The sequence below is a fragment of the Protopterus annectens genome, chromosome 8.part0 (assembly GCF_019279795.1).
Source record: "Protopterus annectens isolate FY-2018-M chromosome 8.part0, PAN1.0, whole genome shotgun sequence".
In the NCBI taxonomy this organism is placed as follows: domain Eukaryota; kingdom Metazoa; phylum Chordata; order Ceratodontiformes; family Protopteridae; genus Protopterus; species Protopterus annectens.
This window is the reverse complement of record NC_056741.1, coordinates 844,184,306-844,201,816: the sequence shown is the minus strand read 5'-3', so window position 1 is coordinate 844,201,816 and position 17,511 is coordinate 844,184,306.

Below are 17,511 nucleotides of genomic sequence, written 5' to 3'. Positions count from 1 at the left end.
ATATGCATCAGGGGTGCCAGAAGCTGCTGAAGGCTGTGGAGGCTGAAGGCAAAAGGGACATTTAGTAATCTAAAAGGGCAGTTTTTTAGCCATCTACTGCCATAACAGAAGAATATCCATGACACAAGATGTATAAAGTATAAATATGAGTTGCATTTGAAATAAATGAAAAGAAATTTCATAGAAAAATACAAATGAAGATACATTTGCTCGTACATGGTATGTGATCTGTTAGCCATATATTCAAAAGTCAGAGAAAAAGTGCATTAGTGGTGTAACATACTGTTGTCACACAGAGACCAAACCACCACAGAAGAGGGGTGGGAAGCTGTTGAAAACACTTCATTCAGACTGTAAAACACTTCAGCTGGACTTTAGAAAAAAGTCTAAATGAAGTATTTACAGCCTCTCACTGCTCTTTTGTGGTGGCCAAGGATTGCTGTTAATGCTCTAGTGTGTGACTGGGGCATAACGGTAGTTAGAGGTACTTAAAAGCTTATTAAGAACCTTTCCAATGTCAGAAATGGTGCTTGACATGTATGCTTTTCCCCAAAATCAGAACATAATCACAGTGATCCATACACTACAAGTCATTATCTTTCAAAAGTAAGACACAAAATGCATCACGGAGCATCTAGGTCCTGGCAGCGTTCATGACTCAGTTTGGAGAAGTAGAGTTTGACACAGGCTTACTGACAGCTTCTGTTCTGGACTCACCTGTTCTACAACTGGCCATGCTCAGAGGTGTGCAATAAAGGTTGCTTTATATTGTGTTTGTGAATGGTGGAGCTGTAAACAGTGAGATTATTATTTATTAAATTCTCCTTGCAATCAAACTTTAGAGGTGTGCAGAAGTTCATTATAACTTTTTTGGGACTAGGGAAAGTGTAGTTGTTATTTCTTAAATTTCCTCACAATTAAACCTCAGAGGTATACTCAAAAGGTCAATGTGGCTTTTGTGGGATTGACACAGTGTGGTTATTATCTCTTTAACTTTTCACACAATCATACATAAGAGGTAGGCATACACCATCACTATAGCTTTTGTAGGGGCAGTGTACTGTCTAGGACTTTCAGGCCGGAATACATGATTGCGATTTTCTTTCTCACAATCACATATCAGAAGTGGTGGTTAACAGGTGGTTAACTCTGGGAGATAGTGGTAAGATGGCGTATTGTGAATATATATCACTTGGCAACAACTTAAAATATGTTACTGGATTCTGGCTGTCAGATGGATACACAGATGGTAGCTGTCTTTTAGGGGAGGGGGTGAAGAGGCTAGCTGTATGATGTATAACAGCAGCAACGTGAAATATATGACTGAGGCCACTTATTCATTCACTTTCATCCCGATCTAATATCTGAGGGATACACAGAATGCGACTATCTTTTCTTTTTTTCTTTGGACAGGGAGATGGACACTATTCTAAGATATTATTGGTGTATCTTTGCAAGCATTTATCTGCTCAATTTATTGGGAACTACTTTTTTGTCAGTTTTGATCATTAAGCCTTGGGCACAACTTTTCTTGAAACAAAAACTAAGATTGAATTTCTTTAGTTAGTTATGATTTTTTGTCCATGCCATAATTGTAACAAAAGGCTGAGGAAAAACTCTAAAGATATCATGTTACAACATTTAGAATCCCATGGCTTCTGAGACCCAAGCACACTTCTTAACTGTTAAGATTTTCACAGAATGTCCAGATTTTTGCCTCATATTTTTGGTCTGTTTCTCAAAAAAATGTGGTTTTCTGACAGATCACTTAAGATTACTAAATGACTATATACATTTGAGTGTCAGACTTCATACCCTTCAGAAATGCATGCGAATACAATCCTGGTATACTAGAAACTTTCTAAATTTATAAATGCAATATTTAGACTCTTTCCCTATTTTTGGGCCTTTGTCTCCACCCATTATTTTAGGCTTTGTCCAGATTTCTTGCACTAAGAGGATGAGCGGCATGGGCCCAGGCAGCCTGTAGAATATCAGCTTAATTCTATTATTTCGTCCACAGTTATTACACTGCAGTCTTGGCCATTTAGGGAGTAGTGCAAGAATGCAGCGAGAAAATGAAGAGCAAGAATGAATTTCTTTCTGTAGCCACAATTTTTGCTCAGGCCATATTTGTTTCAAAAGCTTTGAAAAATGCTCTAACATGTAACTCAGAGCATCTAGAACCCAATGGCTTGTGGTAGGGGCGAGGCCTCTGGCTTAATTTGATTTTCTCCTCATTTACTATAATGCAATTGTGGACAGTTAAGATATATATTGAAACAATGCAGAAAAAATCTGAAGACTACCACCTGTATTTACAAAGTATGAGAAAACAAGAAAAAAGTAATCTACATGGTGTTGCAAGTGCAGGGCCTGGGTACGGGAAAAGAAGGGGGAACACTGTGGGGACAATGGACAGCATGGGGCCTATGGAATCCATTTCCAAGGGTTTCATTTCACCAAAAGCCAGAGTCAAAATATTCAGTACTGCCAGGGACTACCCCATTTAAGTACATCACACAGTTTATCAGCAAGGTCTGTTACACTCCATAAAACATTTCACAACACTGTAACACCCGAATAAGAAAAAAAAGCATGCAATATGCTTGGTTTTGTCGGATTTCTGGTATACAACAGTCCTTTTGATTGTATCTTTATTTAGTACTGCATATCATATACCTGGTTGCTGGTTGCATAATAGTGCTAATCATACCCTGGCAGACACTCCTCAAGTTGTTTATTTATTTTTATTATTTATTTATCTGTTTACTATTCCCTTGGATTGCTCTAGGCAGGCTCGTCCTAGGAACTGTATGCTGTTACCATATAACTCATTATTAAGAAAGGCAAACTGTCCTGCCAGATCACTACCTCCTATTTAAACTAGGTGGATGCCAACACCATGAAGCGAACTGAGTATATCCCAGTACATACCCCCCTCTGCAAGATTTGCCACAGCGTGATTGAATTCTATCAGCTCTAAATAATGTAATCCCCTCTACATTTACTGTGCTGTCATTGATACTGTGATTTAGCCAAGTTTCGGTAAACATAAATAAACAACTGTTTCTCACCTTGTTTTGTGAAGAGAGTTCCAGCCTTAAGTAATCCATCTTACTTTCTAGTGAGCGTACACTAGCCAGTAGTATGGCAGGCAGTGTAGGCCCATGAGGTTTAGCTTTTAATCTGGTTATAATTCTAGCTCTAGTTCCACTTTTCCTCAGTGTTACACATCTTTTCCTTTTTAAGTGTTTGTCAGGAGCAATAAACATGCAGCTAGCCAGATGTTTACATTTCTGGCCATGTTCTAGCAAAATAGCCAGCTTCAGGAGTTCCTGTAATATGTTTGGCCTTACAGGCCTCACTTCCAATACGTCATCTATTCCCCCTCCCCCAAATCTTACCTCACCCAACTCTACACTATCTCAACCCACTCCTCAACATTCTCTACCTCCTCCTTCCCTCCTTGTCTCACCTTCAGCTCTCTACACCTCTTCCCTCTCAACTTCACAAGTTTTCTATCTACAGCCTGTCTCTACTTATACGATTAAGAGGCTACTTCTCAAACTTAAATCCTGCTCTAACTCTCCAGAAAACTTTCCTGTAGAATATCTGAAAATTGCTGTAGAAGCCATTGCACATCCTATAACCATCCTCATTAACAGATATATCTTAGAAGCTTACGTCCCAACACTCTGGAAAAAATAATTTATTATACCACTACACAAAGGTGGAAACTCCACTAAATTGTCAGACTACCATCCTATTGTGTTACTGTCACCCATCTCAAAACCTCTCAAAAAAATGTATCCACTCACAACTACTCCACTGCCTCCTTAAGAATCAACTCATTACTTCCACACAACATGGGATTAGACCAGGTGACAGTACCGACACAGATTTACTATCCTTTCTGAACACAGTTAACAAAGCATGTGACTCAGGAAAACTTGTCTCATCCTTATTTCTTGATTTATGTAATGCTTTTGACAGTGTCCTTCATCCTCCTCTTTTACAAATCTCAGTGACCTAGGACTGATTCCTCCTTCTATCAGGTTGTTCAATAGCTACCTATCCAACAGACAGCAGGCAGTCAAATGGTAAGACTGTCTTTCCACATACCTACACACCAAAGCTGGTGTCCCCCAAGGCTCTGTACTTGGCCCCCTCTTATTCAATATTTTTATAAATGACTTACATAGCTCCTCATGCCAGAGTACGCTCATACAATATGTTGATAACTCACCTGTCATCTGTTCTTCTAACACTCTATCTCATCTTCAACAAATCACCCAAACTGCCTTCACTTTCATTGAAAGCTGGCTTAACAACAATTGACTGCTACTTAACCCATCTAAAACTAAACTTCTACTTTTTACCCCTAAAATACAGTCTCTAAATAAAAGTCAATTCACTATTCTCTCACAGAATAATACAAAAATTGAAGTAATTCCCTACACAAAACTACTAGGTGTCGCTATTGATGAACATCTTAAGTTTGATTTATATATTCAAAATAGTACTAAGAAAAACATCAGAAACTTCGTATTCTCTACCGGAACAGATGATTCCTAGATACTCCCACTAAATTTAAATACCCACTAGCCACTTCCTACCTTCTACCCACGCTCTTATATGGTACCCCAACACTTACAAACTTACAATCTACCCTAAAATGCAACCTTGAAACTTGCTACAATAAAGTTGCTAAATTTTCCACCGATGCAAAGTACTCCGCACATCACTGCATACCCCTCCACATGCTCAAGTGACTTGAACTCCCACACTACCTTACTTTCCTTCAGCTTAAAATGGCACATAAAATCATTCATCGGCCCATGGCCTGCTCAACTCTTAGTACTGTATTCCAAAGCTACATACCAAACAGATCTCTCAGGTTAGAAAATAAGCACCTTCTCACTGAGCATCGCCCCAGCAAACCAGCCAGCCAAAGTCTTTACTCTTTCCACATAGCCAAAATCTGGAATACCCTTCCCTCAACTATCAGATCTAACCAAAAGCACACATCCTTTAAACTCTCTCTTAAGGAATACATTTCCAAATCTTGGATCTGCTCCTGCTCAATCCCAGGCTGATAATCTCCCTAATTCTTGATTTTCTACTACCTACCTTTGTCCTTCTCTATTTCTTTTCTCTTCTCTTCTATTTTTTTTTTCAGTTTTGCTTCTTCTAGCCTTCATTTATTCTACTTACAACCTACATCATATCTTTCCTAATAGCTATTTTATGCATTGTTTCCCATGTTTGTAATGTAATTGTACATATTGAGCAACTATTTTTGTTAACTTAGTCCTCTCTGTATTTTTTTCTGTACTACAATACTACTTGTATGTTTTCAAGGTGTTATATGTATACAGTTTGTATGATTGGAGCTTTTCTCCCGGGCCTCCACTGAAAATGGGTTCTTTCCGACTTATTTGGACTTTCCCAGTAAACAAATGTCAAATAAGTAAGTAAGTAAATAAATAAATAAATAAAATGTGTGGTAAAATGGATGACAGACTGGCTGAAAGACAGAGCCAACACAGTGTGAGTTGCAGATTACCTCATCAGTAAGTATGAAAGTGGCCAGTGTTGTCTCTTAGGGCTCAGTGGTGGGACCTCTAATTTCTGCTATTTACTTTTTAGATCTTCAGCTACAGAGCCAAGACCTCTGGCTCTTAAAGTCTGCAGATGACTGCAAACTGGAGGTTGTTGTTGTCACCCTATGATACCCAAATTTCCTTCAGTAAACCAATGATCTACTAAAAATGAGCTCAAACTAAATGCTAAAAAATGTAGTGCCACTTTTGGTAGGCAACCCCTGCCCCCATCATATTGTATAGCCAACACACTACTACAAAATGAAAATTTTGCTAGGGTCCTTAGAAACTTAGACTGATAGCTCCCTCTCCTTTGACCATCATGTGGCAGCAATTGTCAGGAAATCCTTTTATTTTAGCCCACCAAATTGCAAAGGAAATATCATAGTCTAAAGAGGTAATTGCTCCCTTATACTCAGCATTGATCAGGCCAATTATCAAGTCTAACCCCCCCATTTGGGATGTATCTAACTAAACATATCAAACAATTAGAAATGCCCCAAAGGCTTCTAACCAATAAAATCACAGGCCTAAAGAACAACCAAGAGAGAGTAGAAACTGACTCCCTTCATCCAGTGACGTACATACTTTTGAGGGGAAATCTTTTTGCTTCCTGTACCATTAAAGACCCAGTTGTTCTGGACCTCCTGTTTCTCTACAAGTCCAATATCTTCACCAATATGAAAACCAGGGACCTAAATATTCACCAACAGATAAATACAACACACAGTGGAGAGGCATGTTTATAGGTCAGCACCTCCCAGTCCTTTGGAATAAACTTCTTCTGCATGCTAAGCAGTGTGATTCACTATCTTACTTTAAATATAAACCAGTGATTGGATGAGTATCCACAAATGTAATGTGGTCTATACTACTATGGCCCTCCTGAAGAAAGGAGGTGCTGCCTAAGGGACAGCACTGGCAAGGCATAAATGGTCATGAGACTTGCTGGCCTTGGAATATCTATGAATCTAGACTGTTTTTATGGCCTACTTTCATAGATTGTCAGGACATCTCTGTCTACACTCATAATGATCCTGAACAGCATGAAGTGGGTATAAGAGAATGAATGAATAAATGAATAATTAAATGCAAAAAATTATTACTACATTGTACGTCAGTCTGTCTATAGTGAAAAGTACCTCTGTGGAAAATTCTGCCTAAAACATGCTATTAGACAGAAGAGTGAAAGCCTAGCCTGGTACTCAGTGGATGAAAGGCAATAAACATACAGGTCTGCATCAATTTATGGAAATTAAATTTTACTTGTAGAACATACTTCTCAACTGTTTGAAGCTTGCACTTGAATTTAATGTCATATTATCTTTAAACTCCATTTCCATCTCTACAGGGAGTGTTTCTGCCTGTAGTGTGCTTCCGCTGACTTTAATGAAATATTAGAGATTAAATATACCCTGCCTCCTGGAATACCCTCAATTAGTGTCCTGATAGTCAAAATACAACTCCTGAATAGGAAGACACAGTGCCTTGGACCCTGTTTAAAGGATAAACAGACGATAAATGTCCGAGCATATTTACACCCTGCCTCCTGGAATACCCTCAACTAGTGTCCTGATAGCCAAAATACACCTCCTGAATAGGAAGACGCAGTGCCTTGGGCGCTCTTTAAAGGATAAACAGACGATAAATGTCCGAGCATATTGTATGTCCATCTCTTAAACTATCAATGTTAGAATAAGTAGTAGTTTAAAATTCTGGAAGCATGTCGCACAGAATCACCCATTCCTTCACGATCCTTCTGTAACCCTAATTTACCTCCCTTAGCTTAGCCACCCCACAGCTCTGAATTTACTTTTCTTTAGTCTGTAGCCTTGTTTTTGGCTGGTAAGGAAGGTCTCATACTCCACCTGCTGGTCAGACAGGTTTCTTACCCTACTTCCTTGCTTAGGTTTGCCTATCTGTCATAGCCCTCTTCTAGCTAAGTCCCTTACCTGATAGTGACAAACACTCTATATTAAGCCCCAGAAATCCTTGTTAACAAACACTGCTCTGCTAGTTCAGAGTTTCTGGCTAGATTCATTATACAGGCACCCAAATACTTGCTCCTATTGCATTCTATCTTTGCTGCCTATTACTTTCTAGTTCAAACAGTATAAAGCAAAAGTCTTTAGCCCTTTTAAGCTTATTCATACCTGTAGCATTTGTGGATATTGTTTTCCTCCTGGAATCACAGGATCTGTGCCTGAAATCCATACGGACCCTATCTGTGTCCTTTGTACCCCTCCCCTTTCCTTTACTCAGATCACATTAGTTTCGACCGAGGTTTCTTACTCCCCTTCACCCCCTTGGCGCCATCTTTAAACTCCATTTCCATCTCTACAGGGAGTGTTTCTGCCTGCAGCATGCTTCCGCTGACTTTAATGTAATATTAGGGATTAAAGTAAGTTATCTCTCTTGCTCATATGCTTTAACAGCCTAGTTTCTGTAATAACTGTTCTTTGGGCTCACAACAAACGAAAGAGGTGACACATGATCATATTCAGTAGCGATCCTACAGCGCTCATTTCTGTATATTGATTTACTGTTTGTGTGAACGATTGTATTTTTATACCCATGCAAACAAAAAGATAGCTTGTTTTCAGAATTGATATATGCCCCGTACATTTAATATAACCTTACTGTGTAAAAATGACTGCAATTAATATAACTTTACTGTTGCAAGAAGGAATGCATACTTAATAATATCTGTAAACTCAAAGGATAGTTTGTTGTAAATTGATATATGCCCTGTGCATATATAAATGCGGAACTACAGCTCCGTTTGCTGGTTATAGGTTCTAATCTGGATAAATAGACTGTGTATGTATTACAAAGCATTTTGCTGCTTGTTTGAGGGTTGTAGCTTACTGCTGTTAATTAAGTGGGTAAATGCTAAACTGCGCACCTCATGCAAACATAGTAAACCCTATGCTTGTATTAACTAATATACCATGGGCCTAGACCTAAGCAGCTTTAACCAAATAATAGAGTTTACTTTAAATTGCTATCAAAGGTAGTCTACAGACACAACAACTGTTGGAGATAGTGTACTTTAGGCATTTTTCTATTCTATTGGATGTGAATCACATCCAATAGATCGTTGGCGGAATATTTGTCTTCTGGTTTGAAAGTGTTTCAGGTTTACCAGGTAGTATTTATGTAGATATCAAACACTGTTTCTGCAAACTGTGGAATTATTTTTTAAGCGGGAACCAGGCATTGTTATTATTGTGCTGCATTCCTGAATAGCATAACAAATCTAACCTCCAACCAACCTTTGTTGCTTCTTAAGTTATCTGTGCTCCTTTCCTTTTTAGTACACCCTGCCTCTTGGAATACCCTCAACTAGTGTCTGAGAGCCAAAATACACCTCCTGAGTAGGAAGACGAAGTGCCTTGGATGCTCTTTAAAGGATAAACAGACGATAAACGTCCGAGCATAATGTATGTCCATCTCTTAAACTATCAATGTTAGAATAGGTTGTAGTTTAAAATTCTGGAAGCACACAGCACAGAATCCCCCATTCCTCCACGATCCTTATATGCCCTGCCACACAAACTCACATACTCTCTCAACATACACCATTCTTATTCCTACCCTTCTGACATCACTAACTTTATTAACCCTAACCATCACTACATACTCCACCTTGCCATCGCAAACTCCAAGATCCAGTACACAAACCCTTCCACTGTCTCTTAGCAGAGATAGCTATTCAAACATCTCCCCCTCCTTATTCCTACACAATACATATACCCTACACAAAACAAACCATTCCCACACCCACTCCAAACTCAAATTAAACAACACTAATCTTCCTAAACCACTATCACATAAAAATGACACTAATGCTGTTATATACCTCCTCCTCCTCTCTCTTACACAATGTGGCGATATCTACCCTAACCCTGGCCTTGCACCTTCAACCACACCAAAAAAACCCCAGCTTCAACTGGTAACAATAAACACACGTGGCATATGTAACAAAATTACTGAGTTCCATACATGGGTGTCCAATCACACCCCAGATATTGTAGTTGTAACAGAAACGTGACTAAAACCTCATATTGCTGATACTGAAATTCTTCCCCCCAGGATACAACATACTTTGTGCTGATAGACTCCACAGAAAAGTGGTGGCATAGCACTAATCTACAATCACAGCCTTAACATAACAATCTATCTCAAACAATCCCCTATTTTTGGCAATCTAGAAATCTTACTAACTTCCCTTCAAATCAACAAACACAAACATATAATTATAGCAATAATCTACATCCCACCAGGACAAAATATCCCCCTCTTTGAGGACTTTTTATCATGGGCAAACCAGAACATCTCACAGGAAACCATAATTCTAGGCAATACAAACATTAACTGGCTAAACCTAACAACCATTTCTCCAGTCAATAGCATAAACCCACATAGCTTCACACAGCTCATTACAACTCCCACCCACAGCCTATCCAGTACATATGAATCCACTCTAGACTGGATATTAGTATCTCACCCACAAAATTATTCAAACTCAGGTACCTTACCTGACATACTAAGTGACCACCTCCCAGCATTCACCCACATGACCCACCTTCAAATATCAAAAACACATACCTACAAAACATCCAGAAATCTCTCCCACTTTGACCCTGACATATTTGTAAGTATCCTAAAATCCCAAAACTGGCTCCTGCTAAAATCACTCCCCCTAGATGATGCCATTAACTACTTCAACAAACTCTTTCTGGACACACTAAATAGCTTAGCCCCTACCAGAACCAAACATACCAAGGCTAACCATGCCCCTTGGCTAACTAAATCAACAAAACAAAACCTCCATCATAGAGATAAAGCAATGAAACAGTGGCAAAAATATAAAACTAAACAAACTGAACTTGCCTATAAGCAACTCCGAAACAACTGCAAAAAACTAGTCATACAAGATAAGAAAAGCTAAAACAAAGTACCAAGAAGAGGCAAGATAACAAACTTAGCGTACTGTAGTTTATTGCCCGCTTTCATCCATAGACTTCGTCAGAATAAAAAAAAACAGTGAACACACAAAAGCATTTATAATAACCTTAATTAGACAATTAAAAAATTAATTAAACATCAATGTTTTAATGTTTTAATTGATGTTTAATTAATTTTTTAATTGTCTAATTAAGGTTATTATAAATGCTTTTGTGTGTTCACTGTTTTTTTTATTCTGACGAAGTCTACGGATGAAAGCGGACAATAAACTACAGTACGCTAAGTTTGTTATCTTGCCTCTTCTTGGTACTTTGTTTTTGTTTTATTCGCGATTTTTTTGGTGAGATAAGAAAAGCTACTTCTCCTCGCAGCTATCCACCACAAACAACAACCCTAATAAGTTTTGGAAATCCGTTTCTACATTACTTATTCTGGGCACACCACAAAACCCATCCCAACACCTAACAAAAGCCCACAGCAAATCTCTCATGATTTTAACACCCATTTTATTACTACTATTCAAAACCTAATCAAAGGCCCTAAAAATGACTCCTCACTTAAAAATAAAACCTCCCCTAAACTAGACTCCTGCACTAATAATCTAACAACAACATTGTTCTGCATCCAACCCATTCCCACCTCACAAATAGGCAAACTTCTCAGTAAACTTAAACCCTGCTCTCTCTCTCTGCAGATAAACTTCCCCATAAATATTTAAAGCTAGCATCAAGTGCAATTGCATACCCAGTCAGTATACTAATAAATCTATCCCTCTCTGAAGGTTATGTTCCAAACTTATGGAAAAAATCTATCATCACCCTACTTCATAAAGGTGGAACCTCCCATGACCTGTCAAACTACCACCCAATCTCAATACTTTCACCACAATCAAAAATATTAGAAAAATGTGTGCATAATCAATTACTTAAACACCTCCTGGATAATGAGCTTCTCTCTCCCACACAACATGGCTTCCGTCCAGCACATAGCACAATTACAGCCCTGCTCTCTTTCACTGATACTGTTAACAAAATCCTTGACTCTGGTCTCTGTACCTCAGTAATCCTATTAGACCTGTCAAACGCTTTCGACACAGTATCACACAACAAACTACTGTACCAAATATCAAAACTAGGAAGTTCCCCCAATTCTGTCAAATGGTTCACCTCCTACCTCAATAACAGGAAACAGTCAGTAAAATGGAAAAATGTGCAATCTACCTATCAAAAAATCAACATAGGAGTCCCTCTGGGTTCCATTCTAAGGCCACTACTTTTCAATATATTTATCAATGACCTTCACAAAGTATCTCCACTAGGTAACCTGATCCAATACGCTGATGATTCGACAATTATTTATCTGTCAATACCTTCCCTGACCTTCTCAACATAACCCAAAAGGCTTTTACCTCAGTAGAATCCTGGCTAAATAATTCTAAATTACTACTAAGCGCCAAAAAAACAAAACTACTCCTATTCACTTCAAAACCACCTAACATAGACTTTAAGTTTTTTTTCCAAAGATGGAATTGAAATAGAAATAACTAAAACCGCCAAACTATTAGGTATAACAATTAATGACAAACTCACCTTTGAACCACATATTCATAACACAAAAAAAAAAGGTACACTTCAAACTAGGTAAACTGTATAGACACATGTTATAACTCAACAAGCAAACCAGAGCTAAACTAACAAGTACCCTACTCCTCCCTTCCCTTCTAAGTACCCTACTCTCCCCTTCCCTTCTAAGTACCCTACTCCTCCCTTCCCTTCTAAGTACCCTACTCTCCCCTTCCCTTCTAAGTACCCTACTCCTCCCTTCCTTTCTAAGTACCCTACTCTCCCCTTCCCTTCTAAGTACCCTACTCCTCCCTTCCCTTCTAAGTACCCTACTCTCCCCTTCCCTTCTAAGTACCCTACTCCTCCCTCCTTCTAAGTACCCTACTCTCCCTTCCTTCTAAGTACCCTACTCTCCCTTCCTTCTAAGTACCCTACTCCTCCCTTCCCTTCTAAGTACCCTACTCTCCCCTTCCCTTCTAAGTACCCTACTCTCCCCTTCCCTTCTAAGTACCCTACTCCTCCCTTCCCTTCTAAGTACCCTACTCCTCCCTTCCCTTCTAAGTACCCTACTCCTCCCTCCCCTTCTAAGTACCCTACTCTCCCCTTCCCTTCTAAGTACCCTACTCTCCCCTTCCCTTCTAAGTACCCTACTCCTCCCTTCCCTTCTAAGTACCCTACTCTCCCTTCCCTTCTAAGTACCCTACTCTCCGCTTCCCTTCTAAGTACCCTACTCCTCCCTTCCCTTCTAAGTACCCTACTCCTCCCTTCCCTTCTAAGTACCCTACTCCTCCCTTCCCTTCTAAGTACCCTACTCTCCCCTTCCCTTCTAAGTACCCTACTCCTCCCTTCCCTTCTAAGTACCCTACTCTCCCCTTCCCTTCTAAGTACCCTACTCCTCCCTTCCCTTCTATATGGAAGTGCTATCTTCACCAATCTACTTTCATCTCTTCGGAATAAACTGCAATCCTGCTGTTATAAAATAAGCTAAGTTTGCCTCAGGAAAACCAAACCGTACACACTACTGTGAAGCAACTGCAGAACTCAACTGGCTAGAATTCTCAAGCCATCTTACTTATATCCAGCTAACACTAGCACATAAATTAATCTTCAAACCCCACCTCTGCCTAGCGCTTCACTCAGTTGTACAAACGTACAACCCTGCACGGCCACTTAGATCCTCTCAGAAACAACTAATAAAGGTCGCAAAACCTAACAAAAGAGCTGGGCAAAGTTTATACTCCTATAATGTAGCAAAACTTTGGAACAAATTACCCTCCCATATAACACAAATGGAATCTGCTAAACTCTTTAAATCATCACTCAAACTACACTACCAAAATAACTTGTCCTGTCACTGCACAATAAACAAACCTACATAGCCTCCCCACCTCTTTCCAAACCATCCTATAGGGCAATCTCAACTAACCTCTGTACATATTACTGCCCTTACTGCGTAACCTTTTTCTCCTTCTCCCTACCTCTTGCTCCCCTTTACTGCCAGATTTTTTCCCTCCTTCCCCCTGCCTCCTGCTACACTATCCTATGTGACACCTACAAGTTACCTGACTAGTACATCTGCCCTTACTCATGTGCTTAACTCTCTCCCTTGCTTGAAACCTTCTGTTAATTTTTATCTCAAGGTGGAACTACGAATAAGTCCTCATAATGTACTATATTGAATGTATTACCATTATAGTACATAATGTGTATTGTGTATGGTATTTGTATAGAATGTACTACCATTATGTTATATAATGTACTAATGTTTTTATCAGTATGACTCAGTATGTCTTAATGTTTTGAATGTACTACTGTGGAACTTTTCTCCCCGGGCCTCCACTGAAAATGGATCAATGGCTCAGTGGACTTTCCCGGTCAATAAATGTCAATAAATAAATATAAATAAATATCATGCCTTTTTAAAGTATCTTTACTGCTGTTAATCCTGGGTTATGTCTGAAAAGGGTCAATAGACCATTCAATTTACCTGGTAAACAAACAGCAGTTAATCGATAAACAAATAAACTGCCAGAATTTTGTAGAACATCTCTGATTTTGCTTCATATATTTGACCTGCCCCTTGGGATTATACCTATCACCTCTCCAGAATTTCCCAGAATGTCCAGATGATTGCTACATATTTTTGGTTGGTTCCTCATAAAATCTGTGGTTTTCTGGCAAATCATTAAGAATTGTGCTCACTAAATAATGAAACATTTGATTCTGAGACTTCATATCCTTCAGAAAATACACGCTAATGCAAAACATGTTATTCTAGCAGCTTTCTAAGTTTATAAGAGTACTATTAAAAATCTGTCCCTAATTTTGTCCCTTTATCTCCCCATTATTTTTTGCTTAATCCAGAATTCTTTTTTTTTTTTTTTAACAAAAACATCTTTATTGAATTAAGCATACATTTATATAAATGAAAACAAACTATATTGGCACATTTTCAGTTGCAAACATTAAACATCACATTTAATCTTCTGCACAGTCATTGTCAGTCAAACATTACATAGCTCATTCAATTCCTGCCTTCTCTTAAACCTCATTCCTTCTCCAACACATTATTCTGTATGTATTGTTCTCACAATTCCCATTTTTCTATGTAATTTGCTCCTACCCTTTTCTAAAGTTCTCACTTCCAGTTCTTTTATCTCTGTTACTATATTCACTACTTCAAATACAGTTGGTTTACACTTTGATTTCCATTTTCTACGAATTGCTTTTTTGGCAGCAGAATTAAACTCAGCAAGGCCTTACTATGTCTAGACAATTTACATTCTATATCACAGCTAAAAAAAAACTCATTTCCTTAGTTACCCCAATTTGCTCACCCTGTATTTCTGACAGGGTAGTCTGCAGTGAATTTGTAGTCCGTCAACTGATTATGCTAGCAAAAACGTGTTCCCAGTTACCTCTTTCTTCCCCATCACACCTCCAACATTCACAATCTGTTTGAGGAAAAATTTTTTTGGAGTCTGCTTGGGGTGTAAAAATACTTATGCAAACACATACAAGCAAAAATCCTAAATCTTCCAGACTTTGTTATATATTTGGGAACCATACATGTAATATCCTCCCATTGTTTCTTTGTGAATAATTCCTAAGTAAAAGTTGAGAGATATGCAGAGGATTACAATCAGTCATTAATGCAAGACATTAAAGTGTCATATTTCTATTGAAAATGGGTCTATAGTAAAAGCACGAAGGTGTACTTACCCGAATACCTAAACGCAGACACGTCTTCATCGAACCGCGAAAACATTGATCGTCCTGAAGAGCGAAATCTAAAATGTCAAATTGTCATGGTTGGCCCTCTGCGGTATAGCTCCGTAAGGTAAGTGTGCGATAGTTACGGACCTTAGGGTTAGGGTGCGGGTTAAGGTAAGTGCATAGAGGTAATATATGTGAGATTTAGTGTAGGGTTAGAAGCAGGGTTTTGTTAAGTGTATGTGTGTGGATTATATAGTTTGTTTGGGTATAGCTTCTTAAGGTAAGTGTGCAATAGTTACGGACCTTAGGGTTAGGGTGCGGGTTAAGTTAAGTGCAAACATGGTGGTATATGCGAGATTTAGTGTAGGATTAGAAGTAGGGTTTAGTTTAGGGTTAGAAGTAGGGTTTTGGTTAGTGTATGTATGTGGTTTATTTAGTTTGTTTGGGTAGGTAGTATGTAGCGGACGGTGGGGTGGGACAACTATGACAGTTCGAGTTTTTGAATTTCGCGGTCTAGCTCATTCGGTGTATTTGCGGTTTGTGGAATATGTGTCGGCGTTTATGTATTCAGGTAAGTAAATCTTCATGCTTTTAATATAGACCCATTTAAAATACATGTTGATGCAAAACCTGTTCTGCTAAAATTTTAAATGAATAAGTAATAGTTAAAATTTGTCCCTAGGTTTGAGCTTTCATTCCCCTATTATTTTTGGCTTTTCCAAACTCTTGATGAAAGAAGTTGAATGGTATGTCACAGAAACACGTCCCTAGACATTTCCATGGTAACTGACCTTGGGCAGCTGGACGAAGATGATTTATTACTCATATTGTCTTCTTCCATCTGCCTGAGCTTGTGGTTTCCTCAGAAGTGCCAATGCAATTGATTCCATGTAATCACTACTCTGGTGGCAGTTTCATGGCATATTGGGCAGCTGTTGAGAGTGGAAAGCTCTCACCCCCCCCTCGCCCTATCATTTCAGCACCCATGATATGTATTGCTTAACAGACAACAGAAAACGTGCATTTCCTGCACCAGAGCTGTTGACCCAAAATCCCACGCCAAATCCTAACATCTGTGTCACCTGTACAGACAGAGTGGTTACAAAGAAGACAGTTCGATAAGTACAGACATATCATGGAAAAGTAGTTCAGTATGATAGCACTGTAATGCCTGCTAATCTGGAAATAAAAACAATTAGAAGGTTCAATTTTCCATAGACTTCAGGCCACACTTTAACTAATGCATGCAGGTCAACCCAGAGGAAGCTGCAAACAAACAAATGCACTACCAAAAACAGCAGGAAAGCCACACTCCTACACCCCACAAAAAATCATACCACACCTGTACAACACTACCAAGATGACAATAGACCAGCATCGAGCCAGTGTCATCAAACACTAATCTCTACACCTCTTTTACAGACACCATGCAATACCCTGCCCTATGAAATAAAACAGGTACATAAATGAGGCCTCTCAATGCAGTACACTCAAAAGCATACCCATGCTTACACCACACAGAAACGTTTCATGAAAATCAAGAAAAATGAGCTCCCATGCAGTATACAAACAGGGCAACCTCCATAACAAAAATGAACCACACAGTGCTGCTTAATGAAAATATGTTCTAGTGCTCCGAATCATACAGCCTAGACCTACCTCACTCACAAAACAAAGTTTCGGATAACTCTGTCTGGAAGGGAATGCCTCCCAGTGTACCAAATGAAGCCTGGAACTCAGATCCATGTCATTCTCACCATGATACTTCAGAAACCACAACTAGAAGAAAATGTCTCCCTGTGTACATAACCTTACAGATCAGTCACACATCTGCAAGACACAAATTGTTCAGAAAAATGTCTATGGAAGAAAATATCTCCCTGTACACCATACCCTACAACTCAATCCCACCTCTGTCTAACACAAATTGTTCAGAAAAAATTTTGTTGAAAGAAAATGACTCACAATGTACCACAACCTACAGCACACATCTCAGTTAAAAAAAAAAACTCTGAAGAACACTTTCTCTGCCAGGTGTGTTGCACACAATCAAAAGTCGATTAAATATGATGCATATTAACATCTGATAAAAGTAAATGCATAAACATTATTAAATTATTTGGAATGCTGACTAGTACAATTCTGGAACTTCTAGC